The following is a 20,361-nucleotide window of genomic DNA, read 5'->3' on the forward strand; positions in this document are numbered from 1 at the left end:
TGCCAAGGCTTGTTCTAATTGACGTAGAAACCCATGATGGAAGCACAGAAAAGGTATTCACTTTACCATAGTTGTTAGTTTCTTTTTCAAACTACAACGCAGGAGAGTTTCTATTTAAAATCTCTTTTAGACATCCGCTCGACACTCGCACAGTCACAGTTGCAAATGTATTAACAATAACATTTGAAGCTTCGCAAGCAGGGCCCGAGACCAAAGGCCAAAATGAAGGCGACCAGCCGGAATCATGACAAAATTTGGGAAGGCCAGAACATTCTTCAGTCTCCTGTTCCAAGAAATATTTTCACCTATCTAATATCAAAAGTTCCCTCGAGTATAAAAACATGGGGACATTTCTTTGGCTATTGCTTTCAGAAAAGGGGTGGTAAACAAGCTTCCTGATACTCTATTAAATCCAATCAAGGAAGCAGTGACACACTATTTCTTACATTTTATCTCCTAAAAGATTACTAGTGAATGTCATTCAGAACCAAGTCATCTGCAAAATCACCTTCCCAATCTTTGAAGAAAAATACTTTGCATGGGCTAGCCCTCCGGGGTGATGTGCTAGAAATATATGTAATGATGCCATTCTTCCACAGCCACCAGGCTTTCAAATTCTACCTTCTGACTGATGGATTCTTGTGACTTCTACTAGAGTGTATGAGATACTGGCTCTTTGAACCAACATAGAAGTCTTAGAGGTTGCGCCTGTGTCCAGTTTTTTACTTCTCTGCTAATTACACTAACAAGTCACAGAGCAATAGTACAACTATCTATGCTCTCACACTTGCATCCGTACACTCACCTATTTACTGTGCCACCGTATAAACTGTGCCTTCGCCAGCATTGCTCCCCCTAACTGTTCTTACACATCTCACCCAGTAATGCAGTCACCAATCAAGGTAGCCAGTCATCCAATTCATTCATTCATTCATTCATGCACAAACCATTGATCACAGCAAGATCAAACCAATTGGCGTTGCCAATCCTTGTACTTTTTATTGTGTTGTCCTCACCTTTTATGGTTTCGAAATACATTTCTAGTGGAACACCAAATTGTTTGGTCAATAAGCTAGGAAATGTGCTGGGGTTTGTCCTTGTTGAAATTATTATAGTGTTGTATGTGTAGCCTATTGTCTTGTTTTTATCACTATTAAAAAAAAAAAAAGACTGAAGACGTGACCAAGAAGTGAACATGATCCTGCAATTTTATTCAAATAATTGGGTGATTCGTTTCATTGACTGGACTAATCATATGGTCATTTCAAAATGTTTTTCTACTCGTCCTTTCCTGTTAGTGTCACCAGTTCGCAACACCAGCTCTGATATCCTATGGTGGTAATTAACGAAGGAAAGAATATGAAGGAAGAGTCATGCGATTTATTAAGTAAGACAGGCAGATGCATCATTCAGCAGTTTGCTGAACACTTAAACTCTGTTGTCCCCGGGGTTCCACCGCTGCCCCCGCCCCTCATCAATCCCTTAATTCACGGGCATTCAGACATATCCATGTTCTAGGTCCCAGACAACCTTCAGATCTTGATGGAGCAGACACTCTTGCACAACAACACAGAACACCACATACCTTGGAGAGGGAAAATGAAAACTAACCACACAATGACAATCGAGGATCCATCGGGGTGACAATAGATCTATCACAATGACACCTTGCCTAATGCCACAACAGACCCAGTTGATGGCCATATCTAAACTCATTATTCTACCAATGACCTAAGGTAATCTCTGGGAAGCATATTGTGTAGAACCCTAACGGCCCCAAGGATGTGGGGCTCATAATAGGCTACTAGGAGCACACTGGAGTTGCTTCTGGTGCCAGCTGGCAAGGGTGCATCGGGTAGAAGGCCACAGAAAAGATACTTGGCATATTTAAGCAAGAGAATGATGCTGACGTGCACCAAAGAATCTGTGCCAAGACTCAAAAGGCTGTTCTGCTGTGAATCTGACCAGGGATCTCTAAGTGCCCCTTAACTGGGAGCCTGATAAAAAGAAGTCCAGTGAAAATCCTGAAGCACGGCCACAGAGGAAACCTCAAGCATCAAGTCCACATACTCTGAGAGAGTGAGGCTTTGTTGCTACAGATAAATCATGCAAGAGCTGTGGTAGGACATCTGAGGGCCCCCAGGCTGTAGCCCAGAGAAGGTTAGCAGACAGCACTTTTGCAGAGATCAAAGTATGTCTTAACTGAAGGCAGCACGTGAAAGTTTCCACTCCTAAACTAGAGTCTAGTATATGACCACCAAAATTACATGTAGTCGGACACAAGTCTAATGCCCCTTAAGGTACACACTTGGCGCAAGGAGGCAGAGATCTCCTGACGCCTTAGGCCAGGTAAATGGGGAGAAAAAATATTAATCTCATCTTTTCTTTCCATGTAAATAAGAAATCCTTGGCAGAAAAAAACATCTTATTGGGAAAGTCTGGTGTGGAGGGTCAAATGACTTCCGTAGAGGCAGGCCAACAGAAAGGGACTGGGGCCAAAAGAAAAACAGTACTAAAAATCACCAGTGAGCCAGTGAAGGAGGAACCTGATGATCACAGGAAGCCACCCACATGAGTTATGAACCCAATGATCCTGAAGTATCACAGAAAAGGCATGATAAGCATCCAGCTGTTAAGCAAAACAGCATCTCACTTGAACATCTTAGGAGGTACTTGGGTGTAGGGAACAGGAGCTTTAGCAATTCACTAACATTTCTGATTTGTTAAAAGTATCTTACATGATCTTCATCCAATCATTCAGACATCCCTGGTGGAAGGCCACATGAACATACCAGTAATTGATAGAGGCACACGTGGATCAAACAGGTGAGTTTGCATTAGATATCACAGGGGCAAAGATTCTTTAAATATTTGTAGAAAGCCTTCTGGTCCTCTGGGTGTGCCCTTGTAGACCACCAGTAATGAGGAGTGCTAAGGTAACTAGTGTCAACGTTATACACCATTTAAAGAGAAATACAAAAGTTCTCAAAGGAGCAGAATGTTTTTAGGTCAAAGCCTACCAGATGCAGGTGCAACTGTCTGGTTTGCTAAAGACATATTGGGGACATTCAGAAAGCTGACCTAGGAATTCATTTCGCCCGTTGCTTACCAATTGCTTTGTGGTTTGTAACTCACTTCTTCTAGCATTCTATTTGCTGGATTGATCTGTTTCAGGCTGCCAGCTTGAGTTCGTCCCTCTCATTGCCCAAATACTGATTTACTGAAGTGCCGGCTCCTCCGCAATGGCGGAGGAACGTCACCCCACTGCCTGATGCAGAGCCAGCAAACGAAAAATGCTCTAGCATCGTTATATTTGTCATTTGCCGGCTCTGAGCCTGCTTATGTTTGGAGGGCATGGGAGGTGGGAGGGGGAGCGCTTGTGCACTCGCTAAGTATGCATATGTGTAAGGCCGGCCGATTCAGTCTGACCAAAACACACATGCGCACTTAGGTTTCTCCAGCCCAGCTGCATTCAGCAGCCGGACTGGAAAACCCCCACAGACTCCATGACCTGAGTGGAGTGTCTTTCCTGCCCGCTCAGGCCAATCCCTGCGCTGCTCTGCGGCACGGGGATTGGATGGGAGTCTTTCCCCGGGGCTGCCGGGACTAGGAAGAGGCCAGCAGGAGCCACGTGACGCAGGAGGCGGATGGCGGTGTCAGGTACGTTTTGTATTTATTATTTTTAACATGACCCCCGCGCGCTCTCTCCCCCCACCAGCCCTACCGCCCTTTGTTTATGGCGCCCGCCACTGGTTTACTGTATTTTTCCACCAACTCGCTTTCTGTAAACAGGCCTTTAAATCTTGTTCTTATCTTGTCACATCTGCTGCACATTCAAAGACAGAGGTCAAATGCCAAGTTCTCTCTTCCAAGGGAGCTTGATGTTTACTTTCCTTTCTTTGACTTCAAAGTGAGAGAATTTATATGACAATCCTGCTGAGTATCTGTGTAAGAGGAGAGGGTGTAAGATGTTTTTTTCCTAGCACACACAAAAAAATTAACTGCGCTGATGTTACAGAATAAGAATATATCAGAATTAGTACAAATGGAGCAAATTTATTGGTAATTCTGAAGTGTGGTGGAAACAAATACTTGAATACCATCAAAACACATCAATACACTAGGGGATGACATTTGCACACATTATCGTTTGTGTGCAGTTAAACCTTATTTCAATGCACATTTAATGGCCATTTGAATTGAAAATGTGTTGTCTGTAATGGCAGTGCACTACCACTCCATGCATGCTCCACAATACGCCACTCCACTCAATGTCCTTTCACTCTATGCCATGCCACTTCATTCCATGCCACTCCACGCCCCTCCACTCTAACACACTCTACGACACGCCAAGCCACTCGACTACATGCAACTCCAATCTACGCCACTCACTCGATGTCACAACACGCCACTCCAATCTACGCCACTCCATACTACTTACCCCACTCCACTCTACCCAATTCCAATCTACCCCACTTCACTCCGATCTACTCCAATCAACTCCACTCCAATCCAATCCATCCCACTCCAATCTACGCCACTACAATCTACCCTGCTTCACTCAACCTAACCCAATCAACCACTCGACTCTAATCTACCACACTCCAAGCCAATCTACTGCATTCCAACCCACTCTGATCCAATCTACCCCAGTCTATGCCACTCAATCAATCAATAAACTTTATTCAGCCGAAAGGCCATAAAAGTAAAAACATAAGATCACAAACACAGCTCAACGATAAATGTACGTCATCCAGCAGTTCATTGGGAATTCTCTAGATTGTGTTGAACTTGTAATAAATGAAAGCAAGAGCAAAAGTGGTTCAAATGAGCCTATAAAACATAGCCTCCTAGGTAATAAGGTGCAAACAGCCTAAGAATATAAAACGTGAAATACATTTCTAAAATAGCAAAGGCATTTTATAATCAAAAACAACTTAAATGTTAGAAATGACCTGGAGCAGGAATAGATTATTTTGCAATGCAACAAGTGACAGACAAAATATTAGATTAGATAGCCTATAAAAGTGGAGCTCAAAGAAAAACAAAGCAAAACACAAGAGGACAAAAACCTCATTTTGGGTTCGTTATGTGCTCCTATCAGTGCATTAGTTTAGTCTAAACTTCCCAGCTTCACCTAGATGAACCCTGCTATATTAATTGGAATCAGTGAATTAAAATACAGAAGATAACTGGAAAATGCAAAGCTACGATAAAACCTACGGTCATCCAAGCTCAGTAATCTGGGGTGATCAGTCCTAAAAATTAAAATTCAACATCCAATGCCTTGATTATAAAAAATAAATTAGAGACAACTCAGGTATACTAAAATGCATCTTTTGAAAAAAGTCATTAAGTTGCGTATTTTTCCCGGATAAAAAAGGCACATTTTTATAACAGTTTGTATTGAAACGCACAGATCTCTCGAGACCAAGGATTGCAAAAAATATTAACCCCTCCTTATAGTTTCTAAGTTTTGACTTACGTAAGCTTGGTACTAAAAAGGCTGTGTATAGAGAGCAAAATAAGGTAAAGTGACAAGTGCTCTGTATAGAAAACCCGTCAAACATACATGGCAGGGACTTGCCTTTCCTGAACCCTGGGGCTGGAATGGCAAATTTAAAGTGTAAAGTACCCAATCTTAGTGTAATTAACCAGTGTGGATGTGAGGGATTCTCAGTCCACCCTAAATAGGGGTCAATGCTGCATGTTGTAGAAATACAAGCATGCTTAATAATAGAATCCAGGGCCTGAACCCCTTCCACACGAGTGTTTATACAGTGAATCAGCTAATAGTGTTTGAAAATCAATGTATGTTTAGGTCCAATCGAGGAGTCATTGTCAAACAGGTCTCCAATTATTAATACCTTAAATGTATTTTTTAATGTAAGAAAGCCATGGTATCTGGGAAGCTTTATCTAATGCCAGGTGATCAACCAAACAAGAGTAACAGGGGAGCAAGGACAATCAACTCTTCCAGGTATGTCAGCCGTAGTTCTTCATGACAAATTAAAGTGGCTGTGCTGCCTGGAACAGAGAGCAGTCTACAAGCAAAACTGTTTTCAGCTGTTTAAAGAATCCCAGCCTTGCTTAAACCTCACAGCCTGACACAATATAATCCAACCGAGGTGCACTTAATCCTGTAAAGCCTCAACATTTCTAGTATTGGTTTATTCTTCAGTCTTCTGGTGAATCTAAATAAAGCTTCAATGTTCCTATTAAAAGGTTGCAGCCTTAAGGTTAAGAAATGCGCACAACTAAAAGAATTATTAAAAAGAATTCATAAATAATTAAACATTTTAAATTTTGCCAAAATATGACCCCCAAACTAAAATTCTTAGACTTAGTTCTCGGGTGACCGCAAGTCATAATGAAAGACTTTGTATAATTAACTTGAAGATCAAGGTCCCTCATGAATTCTAGGAATCGATCTAATAAAGTCTGAAGCCTGTTTGCTGTGCATCGTCCGCACACATCAGAACGGGTGCCCGCTTTTTCCCCATGCACTAAACGTCCTTACCCTTTTCTACCAAAAATCTATTTATCCCATTGATGCATAGCAGTAGAAAAGGAACAGGGCCAAAATGCACCCCTGGCTCCCCCCCCCCCTCCATGCGGACGTATTATAAGGGGAGCATTCATCCGTGGGGCCATATCGGACCTGTACTGACAAATCTTGATGTTAACTATGGATAAGGGTTACAAGATCATGCTCAACGCCATTAGGTACCACAGCTTAGTGCAGTTCACAAGATCAAATCCACTTGACAAATCTATAAAAGACAAGTGCACTGATTCATTTTTAGCTCTTGTGTACTCCCCCAGTATTAGGTAGAGATGTAAACGTTGATCTATCATCCCCTGGCCCGATCTGAAACCGAATTGGACATCAGATAAGCTTTGTCTAATGAGGCCCAGTTTTCAAGACTGGACAATAGAACTCGGCCCAAACGTTTTGCACTTGTTTCAATAAGACAGATTGGTCTATAATATGTTAGTTGGGACCTATCTCCCTTTTTAAATATTGGGACCAAAAGGGCGGTCCTCCAACAATCGGGGATATGGCCCGACTTACTGCTCTGAATACATTTGTTAATAATGGGGCCCATAAGGACATGTTGGACTTAAAATTTCTGCTGGGACACCATCTGGGCCTGGCACCTCACCAAGGATACATTTAGTGACTGCAGAAATAACTTCATTGTTAGACCTGGCATTTCTTGGTGGGATTACCCCTTACTTTTTGCATCTTCCTCCTCTATTTTTGATGTTGTGATGGATTTTATTTTGCTGGTTTAGATGCTTTGGGCACTTTGCCACTGCTGATCAGTGTCAAAGTGCAAGTGCTCCTTGTATAAAGTGTTATGGTAATTGGTTGTCCATATTTGGTATGTTTGCCTTACTAGTGAAGTCCCTAGTAAAGTGCACTATGTGTGCCAGGGCTGGTAATACAAATGCTACTAGTGGGACTGCAGCACTAATTGTGTCACCCACACAAGTAGCCCCAAGAAGAGATCTCAAGCATACCACTGCAGTGCCTGCGCGCAGTTTGTTAACTGCCTTGTTGTCCTGGCAAGTGCCTTACCTTCCCTTTTTATGCACATCAGACACCCCTATAGTAGGCCCAAGGTACCCCCCCCTAGGCAGGGTGCAGTGTATGTGAAAGGTAGGACATGTACTGAGGTGTGTACCATGTCCTAACAGTGAAATACTGCCAAATTCATTTTTCACAGTTGCAAGCCCATCTTGCCCATAGGACAGAATGGGGAATGCTGTGTCCCAGGTTTCCAGCATATCTTCCCATAGGCATAAGATGGAGGTATGGAGTTTAGTGTGCCTGAACTCAGAATGTAATAACACATCTTTTTGTGAAGATGGTTTTTGAATTGTGTGTTTAGAAACCACGCCTTTAGAAGTGGCTGGTTTCTTATCTTAAACCCTCTTGTGTGCCTCTGCCTGGTTGTATATTGCCTGCCTAGGTTAGGATGTGACAAGGTCTGGAAAGTGTCCTGACCCCAGGGAGGAGTAGGCGAGACAGAAACAGGCTGGCCTGCGTTTGATGTGGGGGAGGAGTAGCCCCCTGTATGTGAGGAGGGCTGTGTTGTTGCCACCAGGGGATGGCTCCACCTCCTGCTGAGCGTCTGGGCCCCAGACCCTGACTATCAAAGGAGGAGGGGTGCACTGGCAGGAAGACACCCAGGCCTTGTTTGGACCGAGGTCAGTGCCCCCTGAACACAAAGACTTCAAAGGCATTTAGGGATATAAATGTAAGAGCTGAAACCCCTGAACTCAAGACTGAAATCCATACTGAAAAGGATTGAAACTGTTTCGTGTTCAAGAGGAACCTCTGCCAAAGAAGGACTGCTGAAGAGAAGGACTGCCCTTGCTGTGTGTTCTGGGGCTGGCCTGCAGTTTGCTGATTTGACTAAGGAGAGGACAAGGGACTTTGCTGTGTGATGTGTTCTGAAGTAACTTGTCTCCAAAGGCCCGACGAGAGCGGGTCCCCTGTTGTGGAAACTCGGGAACATAAAAGTTTCCAAGTGTGTCTCAGCAACGCTGTGTGCGTGTGCTTTTTGCATAGGGGTGGGCGGAATTTGCGAAATCCACTTTCGCAAATTATCGCGAAAATGTTTAAAATTATCGCAAACAAGCGGAAATATCGCGAAGATGCAGAATTTTTTTTCCCCGCATGTTCGCGAGATTTTCTGCATGGTTGCGTGTTGCCAACTTACCCATGTGGTTGCTCGCGGGCGCTGCCATCTTGTTTTGAGTTGTCTCGTGGTGCATGATCGCGAAAAGAAAGACGTGATCGCGTGACGCATGACGTCACAGCGGGCGCGAACTGTCGCGAGACAGGGCAAATGGCTAAAAACAATCCAACATCTCATGGAGAACGCGACCGGATCAAGAAAACTTGTCGGCGAACGCAGGGATTCAGGTAAGGCGATCGCGCGCGCGCGGGAATGTATTATTTTACAGCGCGAGCAAGAAACAAATTATCGCCAAGCTGCGAAAAGCGGAAATTTTGACATTTTCGCGCTCTCCGCGGAACGCGAAAATGTCAAATTATCGCAATTTCCGCGGACGGAACAAAATTTTTGCCCAGGCCTATTTTTGCACTCCCGAGACGGCAGTGTGGTCTATGGTACTGTTTATGAGAAGCCCCGTGATCGCATTGCTCCGCAGCGGGAAACATCGTCCACGCTGCTGTATTTCTGTTTGTGGCCCGAGCCGTCATCGTAACTGAGGCTGCGAGTAAAGATCGCCGCCGCCGGCCCGAGCCGCAACGTACTAAAGGATTTCTTGAAACTAAGAAGTGTGTCTCAGCGACGTTGTGTGTGTGTGCTTTTTGCACTCCTGAGACTGCCGTGTGGTCCGTGGTACTGTTTACGAGGTGCCCCATGATCGCATTGCCCCCTAAGCGTGAAACATCGTCCACTCTGCTGCATTGCTGTTTGCGGCCCGAGCTGTCATCGTAACTGCGGCTGTGAATAAAGATCGCCGCCGCCGGTCCGAGCCGCAACATACTAAAGGATTTCTTGAAACCAAGAAGTGTGTCTCAGCGACGCTGTGTGCTTGTGTTTTCTGCACTCCTGAGATGGCTGTGTGGTCCTTGGTACTGTTTACGAGGTGCCCCGTGATCGTGTTGTCCCCGCAGCGTGAAACATCGTCCACACAGCTACATTGCTGTTTGTGGCCTGAGCCGTCATCGTAACTGAGGCTGTGAGTGAAGAGCCCCGCTGCCGGCCCGAGCCACAACGTGCTAAATGATTTCTTGAAGCTACGGAAGCTACAAGGTGAAAGTGATTGTGATCGTTGTTCGTCGAAAGGAATCTGCCCAAGATTGTCAACGGAGAAGGCAGTGCTGTAACCTGTCCGGCTACAGCGTCGCCTAGCAACAGAACTGCAACGTGATCGGCCAGCAGGACGTCCGATGAGCGAAGAGGGAGAGCGAGGCAACTCACCCCCCAGGTTAGGCTTGGACTCCGGTCGGGAGCTGCATGCGTGTGTGGCCTGGGGAGGCGCAGGAGGAGTGCTGGAGTGCTCGAACTCTCTCTCGCTGCACCGCGTTAGACGCGCTGTGTCCCCGAGCAGCCCGTACCTGCCCAGCAGTACCGGGGCTGCTCCTTTAAGCGTATGACCCTTGTCTCTGCTGTTGGGGCCTAGTGGGGCCCGAGTTGACCGCGCAGATTGGCTTGCTGGATTATTATTGCATTACGAACTGCCTAATTCCTGCATTACGAATCGCATTATTATTGCATTACGAACTGCTTGATTCTTGCATTACGAACCACTTTCTTATTGCATTACGAACTGCCTGATTCTTCCATTACGAACCACATTATTTTTGCATTACGAACTGCCTGATTCTTGCATTACGAATCGCATTATTTTTGTATTACGAACTGCCTGATTTTTGCATTAAGAACTGTCTTATTATTACATAGCGAACTGCATTACGAACTCCATAGCATTGCATTACGACTGCGTTAGAGATCGTGCATTGCTCATTAATACCTCAAGAACCTACAAGTGATTGCTGGCCTAATAACCTGCCAAGTGAAATATTATGAATACGCATATGTTGTATTTCTGTCGTTGGTCTCATCGTATTCCTTTTTATAAAGATATCGCTATTTTTATGAAACCTGTGTGGTGTCCATTTGTGGTGTCATCACTGTGTTGCTGGGAATGTTTTTGCAAATACTTTACACATTGCCTTGGAGGTAAGCCTGGGTGCTCATGCCAAGCTACCAGGGGGTGAGCAGGGGTTATCTCAGAGTGTGTCCCTCCTTACCCTGACTATTTGGATTAAGATACCTACCTCAGCCAACTAGAGTCCCCCAGTTCTAACATTCATCAATATAGATTCGTTTTTGAAAATCACATGCTGGTATTGTGGCCCGAGGCCAAGTTGTCCCCTGTGCAGGTGGAAGTTCCCCTGGAGCAAAGATCTTGGAATAATGAGGGACCCAAGTATCTACTTCAATATTAGAAGTTGCATTTGGGGAATCAGATTCCTTAAAAAAAAAAGGCATAATAATCTCTTTCCAAAAATGTAGAAGTGTCCTTCAGAGCCCCGACCAATGAGAGGTATTCCCAAGCTTTCAGCCTAATTTCCCTTTTCCTTGCCTCAAGTATCCTTGGCAGTTATTTCTGGCCAACTTGACATCATGTGCTACCCGTGGTTGATTCTTCAATGCAATCAATAATTTTTTATGAGCTGCTGAACAAGCAGAATTAAACTAGCAGCAAGGAACATCTCTTTTGGGGGGCTATTTTTGTAAGATTGTTTGAAATAGACCTAAAGATGCTCACAAAGGCAGAAATAATCTCCCCAGGAGCCCTGTCGTCAGTCAAACAAGACATGAAGGCGACAGTAGAATCCTTTATAATGGTTTGGGTAAAGGTAGCTGGATCAACCTTATTCCATTTTTATTTTAGGGCCTTATTCCTAGTGAGTTCCAAGTTATCTGCCCTTTTGGGCCTTTGTACCTGAATAAGAGAATCTAGGGAAATGATAAGTGGATTGTGATCGCTGATACAGCTACCAAGAACCTCAAAACCAGTCAAATAGGGCAGGATATCGGAAGACTGTAGAATTACTGGAATTGTGGGCATCACAGGCAAGCACTAAATCAAACATCAATAATACTTCATTAAAGGCATCCCCATAAACAGATTGAGTACAAGTGAGTTACATTTACATTACTTTTGTTACACATGCCACATGCGCGAGTACCAGACAATTTACAGGTCCTGATGTTGAAGTCCCCACCTAAATAATATGGGCAGGGCTTTTAGTTTGATTATAAAACTCTCCTATGAATTAGATCAATTGGTCAATAATAACCCTTGTCGAGCAATTAAAAACCTTATAATAAAATTGATTAACATAATTTCGAAGTCCGCGGGATGTAATAAAAGAGAGACCAAAAAATGAGGAGACCAACATTTTCGTACTTTCAAGTCTGGTACCTTTACAGAGAAGAAATCTGCAAGGCCTCCTCTGGCTCTGCCAGCCAAAGATGGAAGTGAAGGTTGAAAACACACATAAAACCCATCAATGTGGAAATCAGTTGTTAACCATGTTTCCTGACAGCAAGGAATTTCATATTGCTTGATTAACTTTAACCAATCTGGGTTTAACATTTTTGTACGAGCCCCGGCAATGTTCCATGAGATAATACTAAGGGTACTCTCGGAGTACGTATTTGGACAAGTTACCAATGGGCATTCAGTACGCAAGGGCTGAACACAGCCCCTTGGGCTAGAAACATGAACATATTGATAGATACTATTGGTGCGCTTCGTGCTACAGTCAGTAATTGAGGAAGAGGCCTGGGTCAAACTCAAAGAGTATGAGACCTTAGATTCAAATGGCACTTTTGAGTGGCATCAATCAATGTCTTCTACTGTGGCCAAAGCATCAAAAGTATTTCTTGTCGGGATGTTATATCTGATAAAGGGTTTAGGAAGACAGGAGGTAGGCTCAGCAGTAAGGACCTGGAGCCAGTTTAAAGGTTTATAAAAATAAACCAGGGTGGCCACTTGGATAGCACCTTGCGGCTAGTGTAGATTTTGCAAAAAATTTAAAAGAGGCCTTACCACCATTGGCCTTTTAAAGCTAATTATCAGACAATCACCCATAGCCTCCTTCTTGCCATTGCCTAGCCAGGGGGTTCTATGAATCATCACAATTTCAGACGATAAGTCTGACCGCCATCCCGAGTAGCTTTTTAACCAGAAGGTCTATTCTTTAGATTTTGGAAATCCTCTTTGCTCATGCTCAAAACAGGTGGAACGTTATTACAACCAGGACATAGGGAGTACAATCAAGAGGAAGTTGGGTGAAAGAGTAAGTGGTATCAACGACTTTAGACTGTTCTTCTTGCGGGCCATTCTGAACCAGACCTAAGTCTCTGGACAGTGCTTGCTGCCCGGCTTGGGGTTGGATTTCCCTGGACATTACTTTGTAAGGAGCGCAGTGTAATTTGTTTTGCAGAACTTTGGCCAGATGGGTTAGAAGTAAGGACAATATTAATAGCAGGAGGGTCCGCCCCCGAGCTCGGTGCCTGGAGATCGACAATAGGAGGCGCTAGTACAGGCACCCTCAATCCTGATGCAGATGAGTCAGAAGGCTGCCCTTCAAGATGGAGCTGGAGCGAAGAAGTGAGGTTCAAGTTGCCCAACTTGGCCTCACTTTCCTCTAGCCAAGAATAGATCGAATCAAACTTGCCAGAAAGGAAATCAATTATAAAGGAATAAAAAATCACTGAACAGAGAGTTCAGGCTTTTTATATTCGAATCATTTAAAGACTGATTGTTCCCCTGCAAGTCTTTCAGAGCCGCAGTACATGGTATTTTAGTCTTCAAGCTTTATAAATCAGAAGCAGATTAATCGCAGTGTAGGCAGTCTCGCTGGCGAGACAGCATAGCCCCCATTATCACTGGTCCATAGATGAGGCGTTTGGGAACACTTGGGGATATCTGCGCCCATTGGGGCTTGGAGGGGTGCTCCTGGAGTTCGAGGGGGGGGTCGGGGCGGGCAGGGGGTAGGAGCACATCATACACATCAATGTACACGCTGCCTTTGTTATGGGTTCTCCCTTTTGTATTGCATGTAACCTTTTCGACTGTACTGACGCCTCAGTTGCGTAGGCGAGCTTAGTTTCCTTGTACGGCTCAATGGCTGGTGGGTGGTGGGGTTGCCCCCCCCCCCCCCGAGATGACATCGGAACTACTAAGGGTGAAGTGACTGGATCTCAGGAGGGCGGCGGTGGGCGTGCTAACAGACATCAGGTTGTTCCCCCCCACTCTTGACAGTTGGCATGATTTACTAGCCTGTATAAGTTTCTGACTCAATGTATGTGAAATGTGATGCCGTACGATATATTCCTGTACTACAATCTAAACTTAATAAAAACAGATTTGCAAAAAAAAAAAAATCAGAAGCAGATTAAAAAGGGTCTTTAAGTGCCAAATTAGTTAAATACACTTACCAGAGTCTCAAATATTTTAAACCAAATCTTAGGTGGGGTTGCCCTGCCCTGGTTCTTCCTGTCACTGACGAGCGCAGATTAGGCCCACCCTTAGCGCGGGCTGTGCCTGGGTGTGGTGAGCATGTATCCCGTGCTGTGGGACGAGTTAATGTCCTTTATAGTGCCAACATGTGTTTGGCTCCTCCTTCACAGGACAGTGCAGCCTGGGACTTGATGTCCACATCATAGAAAGATGAGTGCAGCACCAACTCTGGCATCCCGCTCTGTGAAAAGAGTAAATGCGCTTTATAGCGCCAGCGTGCACAGTAGCATTTGGCCCCTCCTTCACGGGGCAGTGCAGCCTGGGACTTGATGTTCCCACCAAAGAAAAGGCGAATCCAGCAGCAACTCCACCACACAACTCCAATCTGCTTCAATCAACCCCAATCCACCCCACTCCACTGTACCCCAATCCAACCCTCTCCACTCCAATCTACCAGAAACTAATCTACTCCACTCCAATCTATCCCCGGTCCAATTTACCCCACTCCATTTCAATTTACCCCGCTCCACTCCAAACTACACTGCAATCTATCCAACTCCTCTCCACTCTAATCTACACCACTGCAATCCAATCTACCTAACTCTACCACCATCTACCCCCTCCAATCTAGCTCACTCCACTCCTATCCACACAATCTACCCCACTCCATTCTAATGTGCCCCAATCCAATCAACCCAAATCTACCCCATTCCACTGCACTCCAATCTACCCCACTACAATCTACCACACTTTACTCAAATCTATTCCACTCCACTTTAATCTAACCCTCTCCACCCCACGCCACCACACTCCAATCTACCCCACCCTTCTCCACCCCAATCTACCCTACTCAAATATTCCCCTCCCCAATCTATCCTACCCCACTTTAATCTACTCCACTCTGCTCAAATCTACCCCACTCCACCCCACTGCAATCTACCCCCACCCTACTCTACCCCACTACAGTCTGCCCAACTTCACTTAAATCTACCCCACTCCAATCATCCTTGTTCAATCTATTTCACTCCAATCTACCCTACTCTAATCCAAGCAATCTTCCACACTCCACTCCACTCTACCCCACCCCACTCCACTCCAATCTACCACACTACACTATACTACAATCTACCCCATTCCACTACATTGTTCCCCAATCTATCTCACTTCACTCTAATCTCGACTTCCTTCCAATCTATCCAACTCCACTGCACTCCATTCCACTCCAATCTACCCCCACTCCACTCTACCCTACTCTCAAATCTACCCCAATCTACCACACTCCATTACACTCTACCCAGTCTACCCCACTCCACTCCAATTTACCACATGCCACCCATATCTACCCCACTCCAGACCACTCTAACCCAGCTCACTACAATTCACCCCACTCCAATCTACCCTATCCCACTCCACCCCAAACTACTGTACTCCAATCTACACCAACCAATATGCGCCTCACCCAATCTGCCCTACTCCAATCTACCACACCTCATCCCAATCTAATCCACACCACTCTATCCAACTCCAGTCCAGTATACCTCATTCCACTACAATATACCCCAATCTACCCCACTCCAAATTACACCACTCCTATCTATCTGACTCCAATCTACCCCACCTCACTCCTACCTACCCTACCATAATCCACCTAATATATCCCACTCTAGTCCACTCCATTCAACTCTACCCTAATCTACCCCACCCCAATCTACCCTACTCTATCTATCTCACTCCAATATACCCCTATCCACTCCAATCTACCGTACAATAATCCACCCAATCTATTACACTCCAGTCTATCCATTCCACTCTACCCAACTCCACTTCCCCTCAATCTACCCTAATTCAATCAACCTCACTCCCCCCCACTTCAATCTACCACTCTCCAATCCACCCCAATCTACTTCACTCCAATCTACTTCACCCCACTCCAATCTGTTTCACTCCACTCCGATCTACCCCACTCTACCCCAATCTACTCCACTCCACTCCAATCTACCCCACACCAGTCTACCTCATATCACTCCAATCTACCCCACTCCCCCAGTCAACCCCACTCCACTCTATCCCAATCTACCCCAACTCCACTCCAGTTCACCCTACTATAATCCACCCAATCTACCTGATTCTACTCCAGTCTACTTCATCCCACTCCAATCTAAACCACTTCATTCCAATCTACCCCAATATATTCCACTCCACTCTACTGCAATCTACCCTACTCTATTCTACCCCAATCTACTGTACTCCAATATACCAGACCCCAATCTATCTCACTCCTATCTGCCACGCTAATCTATCCAACTCCAATCTACTCCACTTAAACCTATATCAATCTACCCAACAAAACTCAACCCCACCCCACTCAACTCTACTCCACTCCAATTTATCCCACTCCACTCCAGCCTACCCAACTTTATTCCAATCTACCCTACTCTAATACATCCAATCTACCCCCACTCCACTCCAATTAACCCCACTCCACTCCAATCTACGTCACTGCACTCCACTCCAATCTACTCCACTGCACTACACTGTTGCCTAATCTATCTCATTCCACTCCAATCTCAACTCCACTCCAATCTATCCAACTCCACTCCAATCTACCCACTCTACTCTACCCCACTCCAATTTATCCACTCCAATCTACCCCAATCTATCACACTCCATCCACTCTACCTAGCCCTGCCAAGTACCATGCATCATGCATTAGCCTAACACATTTCAGTGTAGTGGTCCGCATCACAGCATAGCGCCTGCCTCGGCTGTCAAGCTGTTACAACACTTGTATGACTAAACTAGAGCTGGAGTGGCAGCACACCATGGCATGCGCGCTGCTCCAGGCTGGCTGAGCTAGTTGGTGCTAACTCACTGGCTGCTACAATGCATCAGTGGAGGAATCAAGATTCCCCCCGCAGCGCAAAAATTACATTCTGACTGTTGGACTTGGCCCTTTTTGGCTAAAGTTCCCTAAACTTTTTGCCTTCCCCCTAGACCTTTTATCTGACATGGTGTTGCCAACTTAGATGCTTTGGGTACTTTGCCACTGCTGATCAGTGTCAAAGTGCAAGTGCTCCCTGTGTAAAGTGTAATGGTAATTGGTTGTCCATGATTGGTATGTTTGCCTTACTAGTAAAGTCCCTAATAAAGTGCACTATGTGTGCCAGGGCTGGTAATGCAAATGATACTAGTGAGCCTGGAGCACTAATTGTGCCACCCACACAGGTAGCCCTAAAGAGAGAACTCAGGCCTGCCACTGCAGTGCCTGCGTGCAGTTTGTTAAACTGCCTTGTTGTCCTGACAAGTGCACCCACTTGCCAGGCCTTACCCTTCCCTTTTTATGCACATCAGACACCCCTATGGTAGGCCCTAGGTACCCTCCTGGGCAGGGTGCAGTGTATGTGAAAGGTAGAACATGTACTAAGGTGTGTACCATGTCCTGACAGGGAAAAACTGCCAAATTTGTTTTTCACTGTTGCAAGGCCATCTTGCCCATAGGACAGAATGGGGGAGGCTGTGTAATATGTTTCCAGCCTATCTTCCCATAGGCGTAAGATGGAAAGGTGAAGTTTAGTGTGCCTGAAATCACAATTTAATAACACATCGTTTTGTGAAGGTGGGTTTTGAATAGTGTGTTTAGAAACAACGCTTTTAGAAGTGGCTGATTTATTTGCTCTAACAATTCTGTGTGTCTCTGCCTGGTTGTGGATTGACTGTCTGGATTTGAATGTGATAGGGTCTGGGAAATGTCTTGACCCAGGGGAGGAATAGGAGACAGCAACAGGCTGACCTGTATCTGGAGTGTAGGGGGGAGGAGTAGCCCCTGGAGGTTAAGAGGCCTGGGCTGCTGCCATAAAACAATGGCTCCATCTCCTGCTGAGTGATTGAGGATCCAGACCCCCACTAATCAAAGGAAGAAGGTGTCACTGGCAGGGAGACACCTAGAACTGGTTTGGACAGGGGACAGTGCCCCCCTGAACACAAAGACTTTAAAGACATTTAGGAGTATAACTATGGGAGCTGAAACCCCTGAACGTTGAACTGATCAAGACTGAAAAGGATTGAAAACTACTTTGTGGTCAAGAGGACCCTCTGCCAAGGAAGAACAGCTGAAGAGAAGGACTGACCCTTGCTGTGTGTTCTAGGGCTGGCCTGCAGTTTGCTGATTTAACCAAGGAGAGGCTAAGGGACTTTGCTGTGTGCTGTGTTCCCCTGCTTGAAAAGACATTGCTGTGTGCAGTGTCCTGAAGTAACTTGTCCCCAAGGGCCCTAGGAGAGCTGGCCCCCTGTTGTGGAAACTAAGGAACATAAACGGTTCCAAGTGTGTCTCAGCGATGCTGTGTGCGTGTGCTTTTTGCAGCCTGAGACCTTCGCAGGAACTGCCCCGTGATCATGTACACCCGGAGTCCAAGTGAGTCTCAGCTATGCTGTGTGCGTGTGCTTTTTGACCTTCATAAGAACTACCCCGTGATCGTGTACACCTGGAGTCAAAGTGAGTCTCAGCGACGCTGTGTGCGTGTGCTTCGTGCAGCCTGAGACCTTCATGAGGATTGTCCTGTGATCGTATGCATCCGCAGGCTAAATGAGTCTCAGCGACGCTGTGTGCGTGTGCTTCGTGCAGGCAGCCTGAGACCTTCATGAGGATTGCCCTGTGATCGTGTGCACCTGGAGCTCAAGTGAGTCTCAGCGACGCTGTGTGCGTGTGCCCTGTGGCAGCTTGAGACCTTCATGAGAACTTGCCCTGTGACTGTGTGTCCCGGAGCAGACTTTTTCTCTGCTTTGATCGACAGCGTGACCAGAAGTGCTGCGATCGTCATTGTCATCGGCTCGGACCGGCATCCCCAGAGGAGCTGTGGGAATTCACTGCCGCCAGCCCGAGCCTGTCTTTGTCATAGAGAGACCTCGAATCATCACCGTCGGGGGTCTGAGTTCCACTGCCCAAGATCAATGAAGTCTCATCGGAGGCCCAAGCCGCGAGGAGAGTAGAGTGAGATCGTACCCCCCAGGTAACGCTCAGCGAGCGTGTGTGTGTCGCCGCCTGGGGTCGGGTGCGGGCTACGAGAGAAACGCTCTCGGCCTTTCCCCTCTTTGCAGCGCGAGCCTCCGCTCATGTCCGTATCTCGGCCCGTACTTGCCGAGGAGTGGCAGTACCGTGGCCAGAGTGTGGCGCTGCACTTTGTTTTCCATCATAACAGTGTTGGGGGCATATTTTGGCAGTAGCTAACTGCGAGTCAGTAAGGGTGGCATAGAGACCGTACAAAGCACCGCGATCGGTGCCGGAGTACATTATTTTGGCATTATGAACTGCCTGATTGTTGCATTACGAATTGCATTATTTTTGCATTATGAACTGCCTGATTGTTGCATTACGAATTGCATTATTTTGGCATTACGAACTGCCTGATTGTTGCATTACGAACTGCATTATTTTTACATTACGAAGTGCCTGATTCTTGCATTACGAACTGCATAGGAGTAATCTCCTGACCCAGTCCTGAGGCGGAAGCCGGGAGCTGGTGGTACGAGTGAATTCTTACTTCACATTGCTTTTTAAAATTTTAATCTTGTGTGGTGTCACTTATTTCTGTATTTTTAAAATACTGCTCTTGCAATTTGCAATCTACGCTTGTAGCGCACAGCTGATCTAAAAAGCTGTCGCGCCTTCTTCTTCCCTCCTAAGCGGCCGCCATCAGCCCAGGCGTGCGCGCTGACCACGCCCACTTTAGGCCACGCCCCCCTACCTGCCCTTATATACGCCGAATACTAGCGTCTTACAGTAATCTCCTGACCCAGTCCTGAGGCGGAAGCCGGGAGCTGGTGGTACGAGTGAATTCTTACTTCACATTGCTTTTTAAAATTTTAATCTTGTGTGGTGTCACTTATTTCTGTATTTTTAAAATACTGCTCTTGCAATTTGCAATCTACGCTTGTAGCGCACAGCTGATCTAAAAAGCTGTTGCGCCTTCTTCTTCCCTCCTAAGCGGCCGCCATCAGCCCAGGCGTGCGCGCGGACCACGCCCACTTTAGACCACGCCCCCCTACTAGAAATGTGCATGCACAGGAAGCGCAGCGGACGAGCGCAGCGGGAGCGCCGTTTGCGCGCCGAAGGCGCGCCTAAGGCAAGCCCGTCTGCGCCCGTCCACGCCAAGACCGCGACAGGCGCAGGAAACTCTGCACTAATCCCCTTGTGCATCAGGTACCTCCCTAGCGACCTTCATCGACTACGGGGTATCAACTACTGCTCCTGCAAACTTGACTTGTCAATTATCTCCGGCTCTTTCTGCTGCAGGCATTGCCGCTGGTCTTCCTTTAAAAACCCTGCCCACTTTCCCACTC

The 20,361-nt window shown here is 46.1% G+C and overlaps 1 protein-coding gene across 4 annotated transcripts in view; it reads right to left on the reverse strand.

Annotated features, from left to right (window-relative positions):
• Positions 1-20,361, reverse strand: part of PCSK6 (proprotein convertase subtilisin/kexin type 6) — a 1,413,069-nt gene that overhangs the window by 613,869 nt on the left and 778,839 nt on the right. The gene's annotated exons all lie outside the window — the stretch shown is intronic.

This window comes from Triturus cristatus, chromosome 3_1, assembly GCF_964204655.1.
Source record: "Triturus cristatus chromosome 3_1, aTriCri1.1, whole genome shotgun sequence".
Classification (NCBI taxonomy): domain Eukaryota; kingdom Metazoa; phylum Chordata; class Amphibia; order Caudata; family Salamandridae; genus Triturus; species Triturus cristatus.